Here is a 15,629-nt window from a genome sequence, read left to right on the forward strand (position 1 = left end):
TACGACCGCAACAATTGAAAATTTTTTGGTCGTATATTGGTATCAAGTTGGCGTCGTTGTCCGTAGTCATCATCGTCTGAAGACATTTAGTTTTCGCACTCTAAATTTAGTTTAAGTAAATAGAAATCTATGAAATTTAAACATTAGGTTTATGACCATAAAAGGAAGGTTGGGATTGATTTTGGGTGTTTTGGTCTCAACAGTTTAGGAATTGGGGGCCAAAAAGGGCCCAAATAAGCATTTTACTTGGTTTTCGCACAATAACTTTAGAATAAGTAAACAGAAATCTATGGAATTTTAACATAAGGTCTATGACCACAAAAGGAAGGTTGGGATTGATTTTGGGAGTTTTGGTCCCAACGAATTAGGGGCCAAAAGGGTCCAAAATTAATCTTTGTTTGATTTCATCAAAAAGTTAACTATTGGGGTTCTTTGATATACCGAATCTAACCGTGTATTTAGATTCTTAATTTTTGGTCCCGTTTTCAAATTGGTCTACATTAAGGTCCAAAGGGTCCAAAATTAAACTTTGATTTTGATTTTAACAAAAATTGAATTCTTGGGGTTCTTTGATATGCTGAATCTAAACATGTACTTAGTTTTTTTATTATGGGCCCAGTTTTCAAGTTTTCAAATCGGGGTTCAAAATTAAACTTTGTTTGATTTCAATAAAAATTCAATATATGGGGTTCTTCAATATGCTGAATCTAACCATGTATTTAGATTTTTAATATTTAGGACCGATTATCAAATTGGTCCACATTGAGTTCTAAAGGGTCCAAAATTGAACTTTATTTGATTTCATCAAAAATTGAATTCTTTGGGTTCTTTGATATGATGAATCTGACCATGTATTTAGATTTTTGGATATTGGAATACCACAAAGGGATGGTAAGAATTGTCTTTGGGAGTTATGGCTCAAACCATTAAGGAATAAGGTGCAAAAAAAGGGGAAAAGGGTTTCAAGGTTAATGAACAATTACTTAAGTACTAAACATAATTTAAAAGCAGTGTAAGGTTGGTAATTTAAACTAATTTTAATAGCTCACCTAAACTGCTCTTAAATTATGTATATTGGAAATTTGCCAAAAACTTTGTTATAATATTAATAAATTCCATTGGAAAGTTGCCAAAAACTTTAGGTTAATGAACTTCATTGCTCTTAAATTATGTATATTGGAAATTTGCCAAAAACTTTGTTATTAATAAATTCCATTGGAAATTTGCCAAAAACTTTAGGTTAATGAACTTCATTGGAAATTTGCCAATATAAAATGTTGCATTAGAGTTATCTTTCTTTGTCAAGAATAGTAGTCAAATCAACTTAAATCATGACTGTATGACATTTTATATTTTATGATGTATTTATATGAGTAGTTAGGAATTTGAATTGAGATTATTTTTAGCTCACCTGGCCCAAGTGAGCTTTTCCCATCACTTGGCGTCTGTCGTCGTCCTCCGTCGTCGTCCATCGTCGTTAACTTTTACAAAAATCTTCTCCTCTTAAACCAAACTTGGCAACAATCATTTTTGGGATATCTAGTTTAAAAATGTGTGGCGTGACCCGGCCAACCAACCAAGATGGCCGCCATGGCTAAAAATAGAACATAGGGGTAAAATGCAGTTTTTGGCTTATAACTCAAAAACCAAAGCATTTAGAGCAAATCTGACAGGGTTTAATTGTTTATCACGTCAAGATCTATCTGCCCTGATGTTTTCACATGGATCGGACAACCCGTTATTAGGTTACTGTCCTGAATTGGTAATTTTAAGGAAATTTTGCCTTTTTTATACGCCCGTCAAAATTTTGACGGGACGTATTATGGTATACAAATGTCCGGTGTCCGTCCGTCCGTCTGTCGTACCGTCTGTCTGTCCGTCTGTCCGGCGTAAACATGTCGCACCGTAACTTGAGAATGACTTATCCAAATTTTATGAAACTTAATATTGTTGTTTCTTATGATGGTCAAATGATCTGTATACTTTTTGGTGAAAATAAGATTTAAACTTTTTGAGTTACAGCACTTTGTAACTAAAACAGGGGTGTGTTTTTTTCACATGTCGCACCGTATCTCAAAAATGATTCTTGATTGTGGCTTAAAACTTTAAACACTTCTTAGTTATATTAATCTTAATATCTGTATACTTTTTGGTGATGATTCAAAATTTCATTTTTGAGTATTTTGTAAAAAAGGTGGAGGTGGTTTTTACATGTCGCACCATATCTCAAAAACCATTTATGATTATTGCTTAAAACTTTACACATATCTTTGTTATATTAATGTAAAGATCTGTATACTTTTTGGTGATGAGTCAAAATTTCATTTTTGAGTTATTGAGTATTTTGTAAAAAAAGGGGAGGGTTTTTTTACATGTCGTGCCATATCTCAAAAACAATCGATGATTATTGCTTAAAACTTTACACAAGTCTTTGTTATATTAATCTAAAGATCTGTATAATTTTTGGTTTGATTTAAAATTTTATTTAAAAAAAAAATAGGGTGGGGAATTTCACATGTCCCACCTTGTCTCAATCAAAGCCTTAAAGGGCTATTGGTACTTTACGGAACGGAACGGAACGGAACGGAACGGAACGGAACGGAAAGGAATTTCATTTAAGGTATCCAAAGGGGGCATTTATCAAAATTTCGAAAAATCTTTAAAACAAAACAAACTTTAAAATTTCTGTGTTTTACGGTTTTCCATATACAAATAACACAAATGTATACTTAATCTCATCTTCACAGGTGAAATGTGTAATAATGTATAACATCGGAAAATATTCTGTAGATGAATATGTCGGATTGTCCTGATAAATTATCATGAAATTAACGCATTTGCAAGTCATGCATTATGATATCTAGACTGACCTCACGTCGTCCTTGATTAGAGACAGTGATCAAAATGAATCTGATTTAAACTTTTTAATTTATTTTTCCGTTCCGTTCCGTTCCGCAAAGTACCAATTGCTCTGAGGAATTGGTATTTAACGGAAAAAACGGAAACAGACATCTTTAATGTAATTAAAGCAGTATGATAAAAAAAAAATTGTCTGACACCTCTTTTTGCATGAGTGGTATGTGTTTTAGATAGCATTTTCGACTTGATCAATAATAAAAAATTTAACACAAAGGCAGGTTACACAAGAAGTCTTTCTCCTTCCATCGGTAATTATATTTTAAAAAAGAGGCATTCAACAGCCCGTTCCGACGATGATTAGAGACAGTGATCAAGTTGAATCTGATGTAAACTTTTTAATTTATTTTTCCGTTACGTTCCGTTCCGCAAAGTACCAATTGCTCTGAGGAATTGGTATTTAACGGAAAAAACGGAAACAGACATCTTTAATGTAATTAAAGCAGTATGATAAAAAAAAATTGTCTGACACCTCTTTTTGCATGAGTGGTATGTGTTTTAGATAGCATTTTCGACTTGATCAATAATAAAAAATTTAACACAAAGGCAGGTTACACAAAAAGTCTTTCTCCTTCCATCGGTAATTATATTTTAAAAAAGAGGCCTTCAACAGCCCGTTCCGACGATGATTAGAGACAGTGATCAAGTTGAATCTGATGTAAACTTTTTAATTTATTTTTCCGTTCCGTTCCGTTCCGCAAAGTACCAATTGCTCTGAGGAATTGGTATTTAACGGAAAAAACGGAAACAGACATCTTTAATGTAATTAAAGCAGTATGATAAAAAAAAAATTGTCTGACACCTCTTTTTGCATGAGTGGTATGTGTTTTAGATAGCATTATCGACTTGATCAATAATAAAAAATTTAACACAAAGGCAGGTTACACAAAAAGTCTTTCTCCTTCCATCGGTAATTATATTTTAAAAAAGAGGCCTTCAACAGCCCGTTCCGACGATGATTAGAGACAGTGATCAAGTTGAATCTGATGTAAACTTTTTAATTTATTTTTCCGTTCCGTTCCGTTCCGCAAAGTACCAATTGCTCTGAGGAATTGGTATTTAACGGAAAAAACGGAAACAGACATCTTTAATGTAATTAAAGCAGTATGATAAAAAAAAATTGTCTGACACCTCTTTTTGCATGAGTGGTATGTGTTTTAGATAGCATTTTCGACTTGATCAATAATAAAAAATTTAACACAAAGGCAGGTTACACAAAAAGTCTTTCTCCTTCCATCGGTAATTATATTTTAAAAAAGAGGCCTTCAACAGCCCGTTCCGACGATGATTAGAGACAGTGATCAAGTTGAATCTGATGTAAACTTTTTAATTTATTTTTCCGTTCCGTTCCGTTCCGCAAAGTACCAATTGCTCTGAGGAATTGGTATTTAACGGAAAAAACGGAAACAGACATCTTTAATGTAATTAAAGCAGTATGATAAAAAAAAATTGTCTGACACCTCTTTTTGCATGAGTGGTATGTGATTTAGATAGCATTTTCGACTTGATCAATAATAAAAAATTTAACACAAAGGCAGGTTACACAAAAAGTCTTTCTCCTTCCATCGGTAATTATATTTTAAAAAAGAGGCCTTCAACAGTCCGTTCCGACGATGATTAGAGACAGTGATCAAGTTGAATCTGATGTAAACTTTTTAATTTATTTTTCCGTTCCGTTCCGTTCCGCAAAGTACCAATTGCTCTGAGGAATTGGTATTTAACGGAAAAAACGGAAACAGACATCTTTAATGTAATTAAAGCAGTATGATAAAAAAAAATTGTCTGACACCTCCTTTTGCATGAGTGGTATGTGTTTTAGATAGCATTATCGACTTGATCAATAATAAAAAAATTAACACAAAGGCAGGTTACACAAAAAGTCTTTCTCCTTCCATCGGTAATTATATTTTAAAAAAGGGGCCTTCAACAGCCCGTTCCGACGATGATTAGAGACAGTGATCCAGTTGAATCTGATGTAAACTTTTTAATCTATTTTTCCGTTCCGTTCCGTTCCGCAAAGTACCAATTGCTCTGAGGAATTGGTATTTAACGGAAAAAACGGAAACAGACATCTTTAATGTAATTAAAGCAGTATGATAAAAAAAAATTGTCTGACACCTCTTTTTGCATGAGTGGTATGTGTTTTAGATAGCATTTTCGACTTGATCAATAATAAAAAATTTAACACAAAGGCAGGTTACACAAAAAGTCTTTCTCCTTCCATCGGTAATTATATTTTAAAAAAGAGGCCTTCAACAGCCCGTCCCGACGATGATTAGAGACAGTGATCAAGTTAAATCTGATGTAAACTTTTTAAGTTTTTTAGATGAAAATAACAAATCTTCCAACAAAATGACTAAAATGTATAAAACCAATGCATGAATATCGCCCAGCAAACGCCCTTGTCACCATCTTATGGTGTTTATATATCTCAACTTGTACGATTTGCTCGTGTATGTAACAATGTATTAGATTTTAGCGAGAGAAATTTATGTATTACTGAAAAATTATTACACCAGGGTTTTCGATATCACAAACTGGTCAAAACATTTACTAAATTTTATCACCGGTATAAGGAAATAATTCGTAAATATAACTCAACATGCAGACATCTTATACGTTCATGTATTTCACATCCAAAATTTTATGGAAATATTCTTTATAAAGCACAAAAATGTCAGTATTCTCCTCAGAAACTAACAAAACCTTTAAATAGACTTATTAAAAGGGGATATAGTTACGATACTGTTGTCAGGTCATTAAAGATTGCATATTTTGGCTTTAACATTGATTCACTGATAGGGTCTTTGCATCGGAACTAAACACATTTATTTCTAAAAAAACAGTTGTTGGCATGACACGGGTTATGTTCTTCTCATATATTTTATGATAGTATGATACTAAACCCCTAACGGGAGGGATTGTACCTGATATTCATATGATGAAGACATAATCTTTCAATCAGTTTAATTGAGGTCTGGAGCTGGCATGTCAGTTAACTGCTAGTAGTCTGTTGTTATTTATGTATTATTGTCATTTTATTTATTTTCTTTTGTTACATCTTTTGACATCAGACTTGGACTTCTCTTGAACTGAATTTTAATGTGCGTATTGTTATTCTTTTACTTTTCTACATTGGCTAGAGGTATAGGGGGAGGGTTGAGATCTCATAAACATGTTTAACCCCGCCGCAATTTTGCGCCTGTCCCAAGTCAGGAGCCTCTGGCCTTTGTTAGTCTTGTATGATTTTAATTTTTAATATCTTGTGTATAATTCGGAGTTTAGTATGACGTCCATTATCACTGTACTATTATGCATATTTTAGGGGCCAGCTGAAGGACACCTACGGTGCGGGAATTCTCGCTACATTGAAGACCCATTGGTTGCCTTCGGCTGTTGTTTGCTCTATGGTCGGGTGGTTGTCGCTTTGACATATTCACCATTTCCTTTCTCAATTTTATCCATGTAATCTATATTTATTGTAGCATGCTAACATAAGAAATCAGAGCTATTTAAAACGTTTCTCTTGTTAAAATGTTTCTTAGGAGAGGATCTGTTTTTGCCAAACTTTTAACAATTATTTAAGAGTGCTCAACTAAATAGAAATTTGTATAGTGAAAAAGTCTTCTCTATAATGATAACAATTATCTTTGCTGTTTCTGAACACCTCAAATATATGTACACAACTCTTAACATGGGCGATCTAATATTAAACAGAATTTTAATTTAACTAAACAAGTTGTACTATTACACCATTGCTCTTGAGGGGATAGAGTAGTGCTCACGGCGACTTGAACAGCGCCTCATTATATAGATCAAGATCCGAAATCGGCAGCTTTGAATTATACGTGTTATATTTGTTTATTGCTTTTTTTTCTAGAAACCGGAAACGCTGTTTTTCTTGCTTTTTATTGGTTTACATTTAGTAGTGAGTGCAAGTAAAGGGGTCTCTTATAACTTACTATATTGGATGTGATTTGTTCATTGTTGAATGCCATTAGGCATACGATGTTTTATTGGGGTATACATCTTTATTAGTTCGTCTTTTGATAAAAGTTGTCTCATTTGTAATCATACCCTGTAATAACAACCACAGTTGAGTTGCACGTTTTATTTTTAATAAGGGCAGTTACAAGGATGGGGAAGGTAACGAAGTCACCTATGCATAAGTATTAACTACATGATAACAGCAAACTACATGATAACAATTGATTGATATTACATCTCTCTTTCTCTCGCAAATGAAACTAATTGAAGAATTTTAAAAGTCTCTAATCGCACTCACAAATTGAATTAAATTGAATTGTCAATATATGAAAATTTCGGATTTCGGAACTAGCAACTTTAAAGTCTATTCTAATGAAAACTAAAAAAAAAATGAAACTCGCTCATAAAGTTCTACGCTAATATGAGAAAACTTAAAAGTCTAATTCACAAAATTTTACAAATCAAGCTTCTCTGGTTTCTTGACAAGCCTTCCTGATTTAGTCATTGTCACATCTGAGCGCATCACTTCCTCGTCGCGTTCTTTACTTACATCTAGCTTATTGTCATTTGCTTCTTTCGGGGCGGTCTCGATTCTATTAGGTAGATTGTCTAATTCGAAATTGTCACTTGTTGTCTCACGGTTAATGTCCTTGGAGGCTGTTTCGGTAGAAGTACGCAAGTGTTTACGATTTCTCCTGTACAAGCGATTGTTTTCTGAATCGGACCTTTGCACAATATAAGATCTCGGTTTGTCGCTGTGCTTGACAATAGTTCCTGGTTTCCATTCCTTCGAGCCGGGTAAAGGTGTCATACGCACGGCACATTTATCATTTATTGTTGGTAATTCTTTCACTCCTCTGCGTTTGTCATAATAAAACTTTTGCTTTTCTTTCTCGCGGTCAAAGTGTCTTTTTACATTCATTGAGTTGTTCATATTAGGCTTCAACACTTCTTTTGACGTAGGCAGAGTATTTCTCGGTCGTCTACCCATTAGAAGTTGGGAAGGCGACAAGTCAATTCCTTCTAATGGTGTAGTACGGTAATCTAATAGGCTCAAATGTTTGTCATCAGATTTTCTCCAGAGATTTTTAACGGTTTGTATTGATCTTTCGGCTTCACCATTTGCACTTTGAAAATGTGGACTCGATGTTTGGTGGTCAATTCCGAGTTCCTTACTGAACTTCTTAAACTCGGACGAACTAAACTGTGGTCCATTATCTGAACGTAATGTAGTTGGTATTCCATGTGTTGCAAATATGGATTTTAGCGCTTCAACTATAGCTGTAGTATTGGTTGAATTCAACGGTAACACATCAATGTACTTAGAATAATAATCCACGGTAAGTAAGACGCCTCCGGGTGCGGGAATTTCTCGCTACATTGAAGACCTGTTGGTGACCCTCTGCTGTTGTTTTTTATTTGGTCGGGTTGTTGTCTCTTTGACACATTCCCCATATCCATTCTCAATTTTATGTAAGCTTTACTCTGAAAGTCAAACAAGTCACATCCAACTAACATATACGGTAGATCCGGGGTCGGAGTAGGTTTAAGCGGTTCAGCTGGCTGCTGATTTTGATATGACGCGCAAAGCGCACAATTTTCAATTAATCGCTCAACTTCTGTATTCATACGTGGCCAGAACATTACTTCTCGAGCACGTTTCTTGCATTTTGTCATGCCAAGATGAGATTTGTGTATGAGTTTTAACATGTTGTCACGCAAACTGGGCGGAATCACAATTTTAAGTCCCTTGTAAATAATTCCATCAAGAACAGATAACTGATCACGAGAATCCCAGTACTCTCGGACTTCAAACGGAGTTTCGACTTTAAGATCTGGCCATCCTTTAAGAATTATTTCATTAAGTTCAAACAATTCGGATTTCGTTGCATCCTGTATTTCGGAATATTTGTCCTTGCTGACTGATATCATGCAAATCATGTCCTGGACGATATCTCCTTCTTCAGTATTGTTTTCTACGGACAAAAATGCTCTCGATAAAGCGTCGGATATTTTCATGTCTTTTCCTTTCCGATAACACACTTGAATGTCGTACCATTGTAATTTTAACATCATTTTCTGTATACGAAGCGGTGCTGCTAATAATGGCTTTTTAAAAATTTGTTCTAGCGGTTTATGGTCGTTATGTATGATAGTTTTCTTCCCAAAAATATAACAATGAAACTTCTTCGTACTGAACACTATGGAGAGCATCTCCTTCTCAATCTGTGCATAACGTTTTTCAGACTCAGATAAGGAACGAGATGCATAAGCAATAACACGGCCTTCTTGCATTAAAACGGCGCCTAGCCCTTCTTGACTAGCATCACACTTGATTTCAACAGGTTTCTTAACATCGAAAAATGCAAGAACTGGCGTTGTACTTCACAAACGCTTCAATTCATGAAAGCTCTTTTCCTGTTCGTATTCCCATATGAATAAAACATCAAATTTCAATAGTGTCCTCAACGGAGCATCCACTTGACTGAGATTTGGTATAAACTTTGAAAGGTACTGAACAAGTCCTAAGAATCTACGAACACCTTCCTTGTTTTGTGGAGCAGGCATTTCGACTACAGCCTGGATTTTAGCAGGATCCGGTAGGAGTCCTTTGTCGGTGATAACATGGCCCATGTACGCAACTTTAGCTTTTCTCACAAAGCATTTATCAAAATTTAAACGTAAGTTATGTTTAGTAGCACGTTCAACCACTTGTTTCAGAATTTTGTCATGTTCTTCCATGTTTCGGCCTGCAATAAGAATGTCATCTATAATAGCGGTAGTTCCTATAATGCCTTCGAGCATCTGATCCATAATACGCTGGTATATTTCTGGTGCGGACTTGATTCCGAAAGGTAAGCGTAACCATCTATATCGGCCAATCGGAGTATTGAAAGTTGTCAAATATGAAGACGGTTCTTCTAGTTTAATTTGTAGGAATCCAGACTTAGCATCTAGTACCGAAAATACTTTAGCATCTGGTATCAACGGTATTACGTCTTCAATTGTCTTTAACGGATAGTTTTCATGTTGAATCACTTCGTTCAGATCTTTCGGGTCGATACAAATTCTGACTTTGTCCTTTCTAAGTGCGACTACCATGGAACTGACCCACTCTGTCGGTTCTTCAACTTTTGTTATGTAACCGTTTTCTTCCATGTTTCTAAGTTCAGTTATCGCTTTTTCCTTAATAGCGGCAGGAATTCGTCTCGGTGCATGCACTACACCCTTTGCATTTTCAGCTACTGTGAGTCGATATTCACCTGGTAATGTTCCAGATGTTTTTATCAGTTCTGGAAAGTCATGTGACAATTCATTTGGCTTAGCAATTTCCTCTATAGTGTCAATTGTGTCTATTCTTTTCACGAGATTCAAACTCTCTGCAAAGTCGCCACTGATAATATTGTCCTGTTCCATATCGACAATTTCAAAAGTTTCATAAATTTCACGATCCTTGAATATAACCGGAAGTCTTATTTTACCGATCTGTTGAATCTTGTGTCCTGTGTACGATTTCAGAATTTTCTTTGAATCGGTAATTTCAAACATTTTACTCTTTAATTCTAATTTATTGAGTGATTTCTTGGAAATTATACTACACTTTGCACCGGTGTCAATTCTGACCGGAAGTGCCTTGTCACCGATGTGAACGTCTACAATCCATCTATCTTCTGAGTTTCGCCAAGTCTCAGTTTTTACGGTTGATATGTATAATAATTCATCTCCACTTTTGTCACTATCTTGACTATCACAACTGTTCTGATCTACTTCTTGAATCATGTTGATTTTTCTAAGTCTCTTTCTACAAACTTTTAACCAATGATCAGGCTTTTTGCAGTATTTACATGTTGTGCCTTTTACTGGACATCTGTTGTTTCCATGCGTTGTTCCACAATTTCCACATTTTGACTGATGATCATGATGATAGGTATCTTGTCTTCTTTTATCTTGTTTATTGTTATTTTGAGTGTTTACAGGCGGTCTACGGTATTGTTGTTTTGTACCTTTGTGATCTTTCTTTTTGTCGTAAGAGTGTTCACTGACGCGTAGAATTTCTTCGCCACGAATCATTTTGAGTTAGTTTTTGTGATAGTTCAAATTGTTGCCCAATCTCAATAGCTTTTGCTATAGTCAAATCTGAGCCTTTGTCAAGCATTCTCTCTTGAACTTTTGAATGTTTAACGCCACTGATTATTAGATCTATCAAGATATCTTCGGTGTTTCCATAGTCACAGTCCATCAATAATAATCTGAGGTCTTTAACAAAATTATCAAAGTTCTCACCTTCAGTTTGTTTCCTTTGACATGCTTTAAATCTGGCTACACGTTTATTTGTCCTAGGGCGGATGTATGTTTCCAGTTTTCCTAGAATTATGTCGGGGTTGTCTTGCTCATTTTCTTGCCACACAAAAGTTTTGTAGACTTCACGTCCTTGTTGTCCAATCCATAGTCCTAACCAACCTGCGCGGTCAGCAGGCTCTGCCTTAACTAGGGGACCCTTGAATGTAAACTCAACATGTTGTTTGAATCTTTGAAATTCTTGGTACACGTCTGGTGCACCCCAATTTAAGGTAGATGGGGTGTCTAAATTATAATCCATAGAATCTTTTAATAATTTGCCAAAATGTAGTTCATATCCTGCTTGTTTAAAAACATTAATAAAAAGAATGGGTCACCAGACTTATTTTCACACTATAGGGTGTGCAAAATTGTCAAGATTTTGTATAGATTATGCATGGAAAACCCATTTTTCCGCCATAAAACACAAACAATACCATAGAATTTTGAGATAAAATATGAGAAGATAGCTCCTATATTATGCTTTCAGATAAGAAAAAGAAAAAATGGGGTCACCGGACTCGTTTTCTTGATACATGTAAAAATGGGTAAATTCCTAACACATTCTATTGTAAAAGTAACACTATCTGAATTATCTGCCCTTGCATTTGAGTTGCCTCCCCTTATTTGACAAAGTTGGAAAAAATATAATCAAACATAGGAATTCTTATATTTGTAAAATACAATAAAAAATATGATCAAACATTGCATTTTCTATATTACAAAAAATGTATAATGAAAATTCTTACACATAAATTACCTACTCCTATAAAAATTTGCACATTTCATCAAAGATCTAGACCTTAAGAGAGCCGTGGTGTAGTGGTTAGTGCATCGGACTACTAACACAAAGGTTCCTGGTTCGATTCCCGTTTGGGATGAAAATTTCAGGAACTCAATTTTCGGCTCTCCCTTGACACCATTTGCGAGTATGGTCTTGAGGAAACGATGATAGTCCGTCGGACGGGGACGATAAATGGCTGGCCCGTGTTAAGAGAGAGCCATATCTCTTGCACGTTAAAGACACCCTTGTAGATTTCGAAAAAGAGTAGGCTAATGCCGCTACAAGGCAGCACTCGCACCCGCAAAGTGGAAAGGGATTAATATAAGTTGTAAAAACTTGTTTCCCAATCCACTATAAATAAATATGTTTAAACTAAAGATCTAGACCTTGTTTTCTAGTATTTCAAAATCCAAAATGGAGGAAGACACCCTATCTACCTTAATGATGGGTGTTCGAACTGAAACCCGGTTGCCATACTTGTTACTGATCAATGTCACCTGTTGTACACAAATTGTGCAATAATATTCTCTAAAATATCTTCCGGACGTTACTGCTGACAGGATTAATTGAATTGTTACTTAAATTCCGGCGTGTAATACGTCAAAACATCTGACACCATGTAATAACAACCACAGTTGAGTTGCACGTTTAATTTTAATAAGGGCAGTTACAAGGATGGGGAAGGTAACGAAGTCACCTATGCATAAGTATTAACTACATGATATAGCATATTAATCTATTGCAATAAAAAATCATAATATCTAATAAAATTTGTAGATTTAGCTAACAAAGTCCTTATATTTGTATAAAGTAACATTCGTTTATAGTGGAACATTGTTGTCATTGTTTTAACGTTGAATAAGCTACAATTAAAAATTGCTTGCTGGTCACTCTCTGTGATTACCATTATATTACGCTGGTTCATTTCCCAATCAATCTGTCACCAAGGGAAGATAAATAAATCGATTTTCGTTCATAGTCTTTTTCAAAAATGATGAACGGTTCTTTATATTAGTTTCATTTGCGAGAGAAAGAGAGATGTAATATCATTCAATTGTTATCATGTAGTTTGCTGTTATCATAACAGCAAACTACATGATAACAATTGAATGATATTACATACCCATTATGTCTGCTATGTTTATATAGACTACACTGCATTGGCTCTGCGATTCCAGTTTCCTTCTGTCGTCGTCAGGCAAGTATAATATTACATGAACATTCCTTCTGTCATCGTTGATTGAATTTATTTCCAAAAGAAGAATCATGAAATTTATAGTAGGATAAACAAAGAAGATTAACACATAAATTTTTATTTATATTCAAACCAAATTAAATCAAAATTCAAATCCCGTGTCTACTCTTAAAAAAATTCCTTCTGTCATCGTTGATTGAATTTATTTCCAAAAGAAGAATCATGAAATTTATAGTAGGATAAACAAAGAAGATTAACACATAAATTTTTATTTATATTCAAACCAAATTAAATCAAAATTCAAATCCCGTGTCTACTCTTAAAAAGTTTGCGTACAAGGATCTGACAACACTCCGTTTTACTTTCTGTCCTGGTAGTTTTTATATCAGCTAATAAAAATTTAAGCTTTCAAATTTTAAAAGTGTGTATTAATCCGACAAATTAAGAGAACCTCAAAAGATCTTTAAACAGAAAGTAAAATTGAGCGTTTTCAGATCCTTATAAGCAACGTATCGACACATTTTATATGATCTTTAGGGACAGACCATTTAACTTGCAGAGGGGGAGGCATGCGCGCATTTTATTTTTATTTTTGGGAAGTGGCGCGACAAATTATTTTTTTTCAAATTTAACATTATTTTTTATTGTAAATATCCTCTGTCAAAATTTTTTTTCTCCCTTTGCTGGCCAAATTATTTATTTTCTCTATTCAAAATCAACATATTTATTTACGAAAAAAAACATTAAATCAATTTTCAATAAGGCTCTCTATAGACACAATATTAACAACATGAATAAACATAATCTACTACTACGGTTTTTTTTTTTTAACGACCTTGACAAAAGCCCTTGCACGGTTGATATAAACCAAATCAATCTAGCAATACACAATGATGAATAATAGTATAAATATTAAATTACATAAACAAATACATGAACAAAACGGATTACATGATAGTGTTTTGAGTTTTATTGTTAAAATATATAATGATTTGTAAGTATACTTGAATGACGATACATTTTTTTGATTTCTTTGGATAGTGAATTCCACACCTTTTGACCACTAAAAGAAAAGCTTGGTTTGTATAATTCTGTATTTGATTTTGGAACAATACAATTATCTGAAAATGAGAGTCGAGTACTGTATGATTGTTTGCTATTTGTATTGACAAGTATTGGGGTACCAATCCATTGTTTTATTCATACATTAATAAGGACTTGTGGTATAATATTCTATTACATGTATTTACTGGAATTATTCCAGATTCTTTAAAAAGTTCAACAGATGGTTTTTGAAAATCGTGTTCATTTAAAATAATTCTAGCTTCCCTTTTTTGTAATTTAAGCAAACTGTCGATTAAAAATGTGTTACAGTTGCCCCATATTGAACAACAGTAGTCAAAATTTGGAAGAATGTATGCATTATAAAATAAAATTCTTGCATTATGATTTAAATATTTCTTGATCCTTTTTAGTAGAGCTAAAGGAAGAATTTACCTTAAAGTTTTTAATAACATATTTGATATGATCAGACCAAGACAGAGTTGCGTCCACAAAAATACCAAGGACTTGTTCACGCTGACTTTCATTAATATATTGATTATTAATGAAGATATTAAAAGGTTCATTACACATAACAGAAAGTTTGTGTTTTGAACATAAACACATTTTCTTTGTTTTGGATACATTGATTAACATTTTGTTTTCATCACACCAATGAGAAATATTTTCTAACACAGTATTTAGTGTCTGGCTATACAACTTTTGTTTTTACCAGTAACAGAAATAGTACTATCATCAGCCAAAAGATCACTGTTATGATTTGGATTACACAAAGGCAAAAAATTAATGAATAATAAGAATAATATGGGACCTTAAACGAACCCTTGAGGTACACCTGTTTTTACTTTTAATACACCTGAAAAAGTATTTGAAATATTTACAACCTGCTGTCTATCAGTTACATATGAAGTAAGCCAGTGCAGTGAAGAATAAGAAAATCTGTATTTTTGTAATTTCTGGAGAAGCAGTTTATGATGAAGAACATCAGAGGCTTTACAAAGATCCAGAAATACTGCTCCTACTAATTCGCCTTCATCAATTGCTTTTAACCATTTATCTAACAAAGTTGTCATGGCAGTTTGACAGGAATGGTTCGAACGAAAACCTGATTGCAGGACATACAACAGATTATATGTGTCCGTATAGTTCATTAAATAATTGTTTACGTGTCTCTCAAGTATTTTAGATACTAATTGTAAAAATGCAATTGGTCTGTAATTAAATACATCATTTTTAAACATTTATTTTCAAAAACTGGTATGACTTTATAGCTAGTTTGAATAATGATGGATAAACTGATTTTTTAATGCTTGAATTAAAAATTTGACATAAGGGAACTGAAATAAG

The sequence above is a fragment of the Mytilus galloprovincialis genome, chromosome 1 (assembly GCF_965363235.1).
Source record: "Mytilus galloprovincialis chromosome 1, xbMytGall1.hap1.1, whole genome shotgun sequence".
Classification (NCBI taxonomy): Eukaryota; Metazoa; Mollusca; class Bivalvia; order Mytilida; family Mytilidae; genus Mytilus; species Mytilus galloprovincialis.